The sequence below is a fragment of the Glycine max genome, chromosome 16 (genome assembly GCF_000004515.6).
Source record: "Glycine max cultivar Williams 82 chromosome 16, Glycine_max_v4.0, whole genome shotgun sequence".
Lineage (NCBI taxonomy): Eukaryota > Viridiplantae > Streptophyta > Magnoliopsida > Fabales > Fabaceae > Glycine > Glycine max.
The window spans coordinates 8,309,822-8,320,032 of NC_038252.2; the positions used below are offsets into that span (position 1 = coordinate 8,309,822).

At 34.7% G+C, this 10,211-nt stretch overlaps 1 pseudogene; it reads left to right on the plus strand.

The window, feature by feature from the left end:
• Positions 1-480: 480 nt before the first annotated feature.
• LOC100780179 (cytochrome P450 710A11-like) lies at positions 481-9,869 on the plus strand (annotated as a pseudogene).
• Positions 9,870-10,211: the final 342 nt, after the last annotated feature.

The following is a 10,211-nucleotide window of genomic DNA, read 5'->3' on the forward strand; positions in this document are numbered from 1 at the left end:
ATAAATGAGTAAAATGACAAAGCTGAGAGAGATAGGAATAGGGGAACTACGATTATTTAGAATCAGCAAAGGGACCGAAACAAAATCAAAAACATTCTTTTAACCCCCACTTCAGTCTTGTCACCAAACAGGTACTAAGTTTCAAAATATTATTCTGTTAACAAAATAAAAGAACACATAAATCAGCAAACCCTAGATTAGAGAAGAAATGCAGAGATGAGAGAGAGACAAACCGGGGATAAGGAGAGAGTTATTTGCAACTTTATTATTTTCTGTTAACAAAATAAAACAAAAAAAAAATGCGTGAATCAATAAACCCTAGATTACGGATTAAAGAGGAATTGTAGAGATGAGAGAAACAAACCAGTGAGAGAGAAATTGGACGAGCTAGTGAAAGAGAACTCTATTCACTGAGCTTAAGCTAGTCTGTACTGTAGAAGCTCTAGCCACGGCCTCCGCGATCACTCTCCTAGTCGCACCATGGATGAGAAGGTTGAGGTAATGCGAGGGAGAGGCATGCTCCATGTGCACAGCGGCGTCGACACATGCTTGCCAAATTTTGGGGACGACGCGGTTGGGCTGCGGCGGAGACATGAGGGGGAATTGAAGATATTGAGATATGAGAGAATGCAAAAATGGAAAATCAAACAGCTGGAGAGAGGTACGTAGGGTTTTAATTTTGGGAATGAGAATGAAGACGGGTTTTAAGTAAAATCCATTGTAGTTTTTATTCCATAAAATTACAGGATTGCCATTAACATACATTCTAAGACGGTTTTTGATAACTGCCTTAGAATGTCAGTCGTAAAAAGCTTTTTTCATTTCACTAATTACAAAATTGTCATTGCGATACTTACTAAGACGGTCCTTTGAGAACCTCCTTAAAAACAATGTCGTAAAACATAACTTTTGTAGTAGTGATGGTTAGCTGAAATTAAGTTATCTCACAAACGAGCCAGTTTTAAATTTTCACGTTGTGGATTTCATTCACTGCTAACATTTGGACAACTGAATAAAGACCAAAGTTCTCCAATGTGTTTGAGCATTCAAGCAAGTTGTACTACATTTCGGAGAGTCACATCTTGTGAGAAATTGGCATCTACAAACTAAATACATTGAAATATTGGGAGGTCAATGGAGCATGGAATCGTCCTTTCGCCAGCCACCCTAAGTTTTCTTTTACATGTAACGTGTGTGTGGTATATATGTAGTCAAAGTAGTGTGACTGGGAGTAGAGTTAATCTTAGTTATTACACAACTATATATACAAAGGTTGCAATTATTGTGTGCTTACTAAAAATTTCTATTTCTAATTCATACTACATAAAGTTTCAAACACAAAGGAGTTGGTTATTTTTGGGGTAGATGCAACTAAACCTTCTGTTGCAGCTGAAACAATGATTGAAAAAGGAATATTTGGGAGGGGGATATTCAAAATTTGTTAGAGTAGTTGCATAGGGCTTGGGGCCTACAGCTCTGGGATTTGAATGGTATATCTATTGAGATCCTAATCTTCATTCTACGATCTTTCTTTTGCTGACATTGCTGTGAATTGATAATTGGTATATGTTACTTCAATTGTTGTAAGATTTAGTGGCTCGGTTTAACTCTAAAGGTAGAGGGACAGAGGGGTGGGTGTGTTGACAATTTCATCACTATCAAACTGCTTCTCTTTGACCCTCTTGAGCACAATGATCAATGAACAAACCTTGCTAAAGAAATATGCAGGCTGACAAGCCATAACTTTTGGGAAACCCCCAACATATTTGAAAGGAAAATCAGGAAAATTAACAGATAAAATTAGAGAAACATAATAAATTGTGCAAATAAGGAAGAGGGGAAGAGGACCTTCTTCATCCAATAGGAACTACAAACTGAATAAGAATCAAGCACTTACCTTCAATGCTACCAACACATGCTTCAAGAAAAGTTCATGTTCATCTACATTAAGCCTCTATCTCAAAACTAAGATTTGAGACGAAAACCATGTGTATAAAGAGCAATGCTTCACTAGGTGACAGGTAATCTTATGCAATTTAACAGATTTCTTTATCACCTAAAGAGTATATAAAAAGATAGCCTAATCTTTATATTGAAAGAGGAAAAGCAAGTAGTCACAGTGAGAATCACACATAGGAAAAAAATCATGTTTCATCATAACACAAAACATCTCAAACCATTAGGGTGTGTTTGGGCAACCAATTGCATTCATGCCTATTTCTTAAAGGAGAAGAAGCTGTTAGATCCATTTATCCAAGCTACAATCAGAGACCCCTTGACATGGATGTCATCACAGCCATGTTTGTGTGTGTGACAAACATAAGTTTAAAAAGTTGTGTGTGTAGAAGATATGGACTTTCTTTTCCGTTTTGGGTTTGTAAATTTGTTGGTCCTCAATGTACAAAAACCTAAATGCAATTACAATATATGGCCCTCAAAATTAAATCATGAATTATGGACCCTAATTAACATGACCCATTCAAACTATTTGCTCTCAATATGAGGCCAACTATAACTCAATGAATGATGTGCACTGTACATAGTGACAAAATATTGCCAATAAGGTTTGGCTCTATATTTGGTTTTAGGACCGCTTCTTGTCCTTTTAATCTCTTCTCACCTTGGACATCCCAGAAACTTTAGCCAGATCAAGATTGCAAAAGTCAAATTTCAATACCCTACATATGTTTCATGTTTCGTTCATGATATAATAAGTTTACTTAACTTAAGGATGCTTTACATAGGTTCTACACAATGGGATATAAAAGAACAGGTGTTACAATAATGCTTTTTATCTCATCCACACTCATTTTGTAGCAGATCTTAATCAAGATCATAGAAATGTAGACCACCTCAGAATTAATTAAGAAGTTAAAGGAGGTTTTCAACTAACTTGAAGTCATGTTGACTGACCTACAAAATTGAGATTAGAGTAAAACTTACCTCAACAAGTTCATTAAGAATATCAACAACAAGAATTGTGGCTTTGTCTGGGAAGATCCTGCAAATAATATCAATGTTATAATCATCATCTAATATACATTGAGATGTGTAAAGAATTAAAGTATCAATGGACTCATTTCTCATGGAAAATAAATAAAATCCCAAAGCACATGTTACCTAACAACCAAACAAAGACTTCAATTAAAATAATTTAGCATACTTAGCATTAGTTTATCATGCTCCCACTAAACCCCTTAAAGAAGAGATTTGAAGATTAACTACTCAAGCTTATACCATTACCATTCTAATTTCTATATAATACAAGCAAAAATTTAAACAGAGTGTTCACGCACCCAGTAAAAAAGAAAGGCAACTAATATGCAAATAAGCAACTACAACTTTGACCGTTTGTGATTGATCCATTAAATGCTAAGGTTATAACATTATAGTTAGCTTACTCAAACTTTCAAGTTTCAAAAATTCGAATAAGAACCCCTTCCATCCCAAAAGCTTCAATTTATAAACCTTAAATTAAAATTCAATTTATAGAAGAAAAAATTGATTCACCAAACTTGTTGGTCATGATAACCATATTGATCAATTCAAGGCTAGTTTAGCTGCTAAAGACAACATTCATATACATGGGTAAGATTATTGTTACATTTCATGCTTCAGGCCAACCCACAAACACAAGGTATTGTTGTCTATTTTAACAAAGAGACTACTCCTACTCATTACACTTCACGAAGCTAATATGTGACAGTTCCATCAGTAACCAAAAAGTGGTACACTGGATGGACTCGATGGAGGGACACATGGATATGCAATTTAACAGTATGTGTACATATTCATCTTGTAGTTAATTTGCCAATATGAATATGCAATTTAACAGTATGTGTACATATTCATTATTGTAAATTAATTGTCAAAATTTATTATTTATTTAAAATGTTATAGAAAAAGATTAGTTTATTTTTTCTTTGAATTAAAAAAGAATAGCATTGAAATGAATATAGCGATTAAATTTCATAAATTTAACATGATCCATAAAACACATTTTAATGAAAATGATAGTGATGAGATCTCATATTCAATTAAAATTAAATATTTTGGTTCTTAAAAAATAATAATTCTTTATTTAGCTTTTGTTATTTTGCATATATCATAACAATGTATTTTATTTACAACCCATTACAAAGTTTTAAAATATAAATGTATTCAGACTTTTTATTTGAATTGAAATAAATTTAAATTTTATTAAGTGCCAACTTGATATTACTGGTCTTCACTCTTTAATTTTTTTTTTGTTGAATTTATGGCACTAAAAGAAATACAAACAACATAAATTAAATGTTTTTAAGTAGGAAAACTGAATATTATTGATAAAAAAGAAACTCTGCAAGATGCGCTAACATTGAAAAATATTAAACAGACGGTATAGTGTTTTTTAAATGTATGTAATATTTATATTACACTAATATTAATAATGGCAAATTTTGCCATTATCTAAAGAAATTTTTATAATTAAAATTTTTAGATTTAATTTGAGATCAACTATGTTGTAAAACTGTGGCTAAAATTAATTATTATTCACTACTAGAAAAATATTTTTAACATTGTTTATTTTGTACATTTAACATCGGGTTTGAACTGATGTAAACCGATGTTGAAATGATCATCATTAAAAATAGTCATTTTTAATATCAATTATGAAAATCAATGTTGAAATCCACTATACAACATTATTTGAGGCCAAAACCAAATCAATCTAAGCATTATATATTATATTCAAATTATTATTGAATAAATACTAATAAATGCAATAATGTCAATGCATAAATATCGTATATAACCTAAGATTTACTTAAGTCTAACATTTGCAAAATTTCTTAATCACTACTTAGTGTTTCATTTTTAACTCTTAGTAAATATCTTCCCACCGAATGCAAATTACCTTTATTTTTTCTAGTTCCAATGGTCTTAGATAAGTAAAATACTGTAAGATATAATAAAACATAATTTAATCAGTGTAAATAATAACAACTATAACAAATGAAATTACTTTTGAAGTAAGCAATTATCATTTTCCAATTATCCTTGAAACCACTTAGAACTATGGTTGTCATCCAATGCGTGACATAAATGCCGCACTCGATACTTCTTCTTTGCTTATTACACTAAATTCAATAAGAGGTTCAAAGTTATCCCAAAATTAGTCTACAAAGTAATAAAATGTCATTTTGAAGAGATCAAACATTGTTTAAATGACTTTCTTTAAATAAAATCCATTTAGTAGTTGTCTTGGATTTACTTCCGTGATTATCATTGAATCCCTTCAAAGCACTAGTTAAGAGAAACATGAATGTATGTTGTACAATTAAAATATTGATGTCAAATACTAATGATAAAGTAAATGTGTTGCAAATTACAACTGACATGTTAACCATTTCTTTCAAGTAGTTGTTGGACTTATTGTGCAAGGAAAAAAACTAGGCAACAACATTGTCCTTAGGACATATAACCACCAGTTGTCAATGTCCATTACATTGGAGAACATTGAGTTATTATGATGCATATATTGTTTAAATTGCTTTGTTCAGTTTTACTTACCCATTCAAGTAAGATCCTAGGTAGACATCTCTCTATGAATTATGCATCTATTTCTTAATATAATCCTTAGATTCAAATTGTGATTGTCCATATCTCTTTATGGACTATGGCTCAAGGAATCCATACACAGAGGCATTTCTTGGTCACAAACTTAACTCATCCATATGCCTATTATAGTTAAAATAAAGTAAATTATGCATAAATTTAAAACAATGAATTAGGTAATGGATTGAAATTTAAATTTAATTACATAATCTACAATTGTATAACAGTGACACTCAAACATTGACCACCGTGTGCTATTTCCCCAAGATCTTGATGCTTTATGTACAAGGAGACATTATCATTGTACACCCCAAAGATAGTTGCATCCCTTGACACCTGCATAGGCTTGAGGAAAACTTGGGGGATCATCAATGTCATCTGGTATATGGGATTGTCATCAGGTTCTGGCCAATCAACAGGCTTTTTCGATCCCTTTGGTCCTTGTTTATCATACACAGTTAATAAACATAAGTCAATAACGCTCAATATTTTATTTGTAACAAATCATTTTTTAAGATAGTATAAATAAAATAAAAAGGAAATACATTTTCTGGAAAAAAAATTATACAAGATGTGTTGCTCAAGCAAGGAAGGTGTTAAGGGTCTGCCCTACTAACTGAATGTCTTCAATGGGTACAGGGACACGAGCATCAACATCTCGAACTTCCTTAACACCCACATTCACCAGATCATTGGTCAAAGGGATGCGGTGTCATCAACATCCCTTATAAATTCTTCCAAGGGCAACCAAACGGGAATGATTGTCATCAACATACAATCCACGCTTGTCTAATGCAACTGTGTTTGGGTCCTACCCTGAGGGATTAACACAGCTTCCATTTGTGCTGACACAAGGAGCAAAAGAAGCTACCTCAAGCTCAATAAGAGGTACAATTCCCTGGGACTGCGTTTGGCTGAAGGACAACATTAGTTGATTCGTTACTTTTTCAGTGATCGACTACTCTAGCTCGCCCTTGATATTCTGTGTTAGCTCCTCTTTAATATTTTGTTTGAGTTGATCCTGATCTTTTGGGATGATCGATGTAGATGTGCAGGAGCCTGCTAAAACTAGTTCAGAGTATTGTTTGATCGTCACACTAACTCTAGTAGCACGAACACAGGTAGGGTGCTCTAGTCACCCAATGGCATTAGTCAATACATCCTAACGTCCATGAGTTACAAAGCTACCATGTGCGGACTAGAAACAAAGACCAGACTAATTACACTACTTCAAAAAAGGCATTTAACGATGGTTATTAAAGGCTTTCAAAGATGGTTTTTAACCATCTTTATATCCGACGTCGTTGAAAATCGAGACCTTTTACGACGGTTTTCACAAAAACCGTCGTAGAAAAGTCAACCTTTCTAAGATGATTCTTTCAAATTTCTAAGACGGTTCTATCTTAGAATGTATGCATTCTAAGACATTTCTTAGAAAGCACCATCTTAGAAAGTATACCTTCTAAGACATTTCTTTCTAAAAATCGTCTTAGAATGTGCATTCTAAGATGTTTCTTATCTGACAAACGTCTTAGAAATTCAAATGCTTCATTAATTTTGACAGTGGTTTTCTAAATGCATTTGATCCTAACTAAATATATTAAATGGCTACCAAATTATAATTAGCAAACTATTAACCAAAGCATCCCCCTCAATAAAACATTATTCCTAAATAACATATGAAACAAAATTCAACAAAACAAAGACATGTAATATTGAAAGACAAAATGGCTACACATGTCCAATACTATCTCTGCTAGGATCGTACAATTCTTTAAAAATACTTGGATTGCCATAAACTTCATATGCACAATAACCACTTAAATTGAAAACACATACAACAAAAATACTGGAAATAAAATTTCCTAAGCATAGTATAGTCCAATAAGATATCTGAAACTATCTTTGCATTTCACAAACCTACTAATTCCAAATCCCAGGGTCAAACACATATTTCAATAAAACATATCTGTTTCTCTATGGTGAAGTTTGAGCCCTAACACGATTCAACAATATAATAAGAAGTTGAAGACATAGCAAGGGTTGCAAGCCCATTGCCATCACCATTTTGTGGACGGATTGTGTTCACAGAAATTGTAAGCCAGTTGGTGTTCACAATATAAACACAGACACACACACACACATTCCTTACAAGACCTACCTATAACTCTTCAATTATAGCATTATCGATATTGAAAGCTTTTACTCAAGTCAATTTTGTTAACACAAGTATAATTTAGATTTTGACCACTAATTTAAGTAAGATTAAGACCAAAAGAAGAAAGAAAGAAAGAAATCAAGAGTGAGAAATGAGATGAAAAACCTTGCATGATAGAATATTAGTATTTAATTGCATTTACTTTCTTGATGAAAATTAAATAATTAAAATATAGTATTGGACAACTCAATTGTTGTAGTATATAAATTTGCAAACTTTTTTAATGTTGTTCCTTGGCAGAAATTTGTCTGACTTGAATATTGGAACAATCAATGAGTTTTTCCAAATCATTTAATCGAATCACGTCATGGTAAACATACCTTCGCACATGTGTTTGTACATTAAACTTGTGTGCATCTAGCCTTTTCTCTAACAGTATTAAAATTGATAAATATACTAACTTATACTTTCTCATTGTATAAATCTAAAATAAATTAATCTCTGGATGCATAAGTTTTATTGAAAAAGGAGAGAAACTACAGGAAAAGCACAACAATGGTACCTGAATTTGATCTCCCAGGTTGATAACAAATGCATTGGGAATAATAGGTACTGCAATCCATTTCCCATCTTTGATCACTTAGAGACCAGAAACTTATGAAATTAGTATGCATAGGAAGACCTAAGGTCAACTCTAGATCTGGATAGATTCTAAATTGGTGCTTCCCTACACTTGAAATACATCATTAAAAAGCTAGATACAAGAAATGAAAACATGAAAAGACATAGTTAACTTGACCACAATATAGCTCAAACTAATAAAAAATCCCATTGAGGAAAAGTATGCACAGTTACGTAACTTTGTGATGGGAACTGGCCAACAGTTGAAAGAGTTTGAAGATCAATTCCCTTGATTAAGGAAATAAATAAAAAAAGAGAAAACAAGAAATAACAGGAAGAAGCAACAACTTAAAAGGAAAGAGAATGAGTTCTCTGTCCTAGAGTCAGAGATGAGTTCTCTGTCCAAATTACCAAAAAAAAAAACCTTTCCACTATTACACACATATTTAATACATCGTAACTCCTCCTAACATTCTGTCAAAACTGCTCCTAACTCTTAGTTTCCATCATACATGGTATCTCATGTTATGACCACTATTAACTCGATTGCTGCTTATATTTACTTGCTAATCCAATAATAATAATTATAAGATAAGCAGGATTTGCTTCCAACAACAAGGAAAACTTCATCCCTCTTACCCTCTTTCTCTTTCATGGAGTTTACCTCATACCTCACATGCTTCATCCTCCTCTTGCTTCTCCTGGAACAGATTTTGTACATAGTCAAAAAAGGTTCCATCCTAGGACCCTCCTTGGTGCTTCCCTTCCTAGGCCCAACCAAATTCCCGCCCCTAATTTCACGCCTAAAGCCCTCTCCACCTACACCTCGCTCTAGCAGATTATCATCCTTAACCACCTCAAGTCATGGGTCAGTCAAGCTTAAGCCCAAGGCTCCTATTCTATTCCGCTCCGCATCCTGGCTCGTGACATGAACCTTGAGACCTCCCAGACCGTCTTCATGGGCCCGTACATGGGCCTAAAAGCCCAAGAGCGATTTGAGAGGGATTACTTTCTATTCAACATGGGGCTAATGAAGTTGTCGTTTGACTTCCTCGGCATTGCGCTTCGAAACGCGAGGCTCGCCGTGGACCGGCTTGTCGGAGCCCTAGGCACATGCACCAAGATGAGCAAAACGAGGATGTAGACATTAGGGGAAGAGCCTTTATGCCTCGTCGATTATTGGATGCAGGACACGCTCAGGGAAATCGAGGTGGCCAAACTCGTCGTAGACACGCCGCTGCCGTTCTCCACCAACGCCGAGATCGGTGGCTACCTCTTCGGCTTCCTCTTCGCGGCGCAGGACGCGTCTGCTTCGTCGCTTCTGTGAGTGGTAGCGTTGCTTGAATCGCACCCGGAGGTGCTCGCGAAGGTGAGGGCCGAAGTCGTCGGAATCTGGTCACCGGAGTCGGATGAACTGATTACAGTCGATATGCTTAGGGAGATGAAGTACACTCAGGCGGTGGCATGTGAGGTGGTGAGGTCGTCGGAATGAGGCTCGTGGTCCCATTGTTGGAGTTTGGTGAACAGAGACACGATGCTGGTCTTGGAATTTAGGGTTTTAATTTGCAAAATTAAAGGAAAATGATTAAAATAAGGGAAGGATTGAGAGAGGCAGTTGGCATTCTGATGCAAGCTCCATTGGAGCTTGTAGGCCTAGGATCTTCTTCATCAATGGATTCCTTTGCTTCTTGGAAGATGAATGGCAGCGGAATGGAGAAAGGAAGAGAGAGAGGAGACGTCACTTCAAGGAGAAGATGAGTCTAGAAGAAGCTCACCACCATAGGAGGCCATGGATAAGAGCTTGGAGGAAGAAGGAGATGAATGAAGGGAGAGG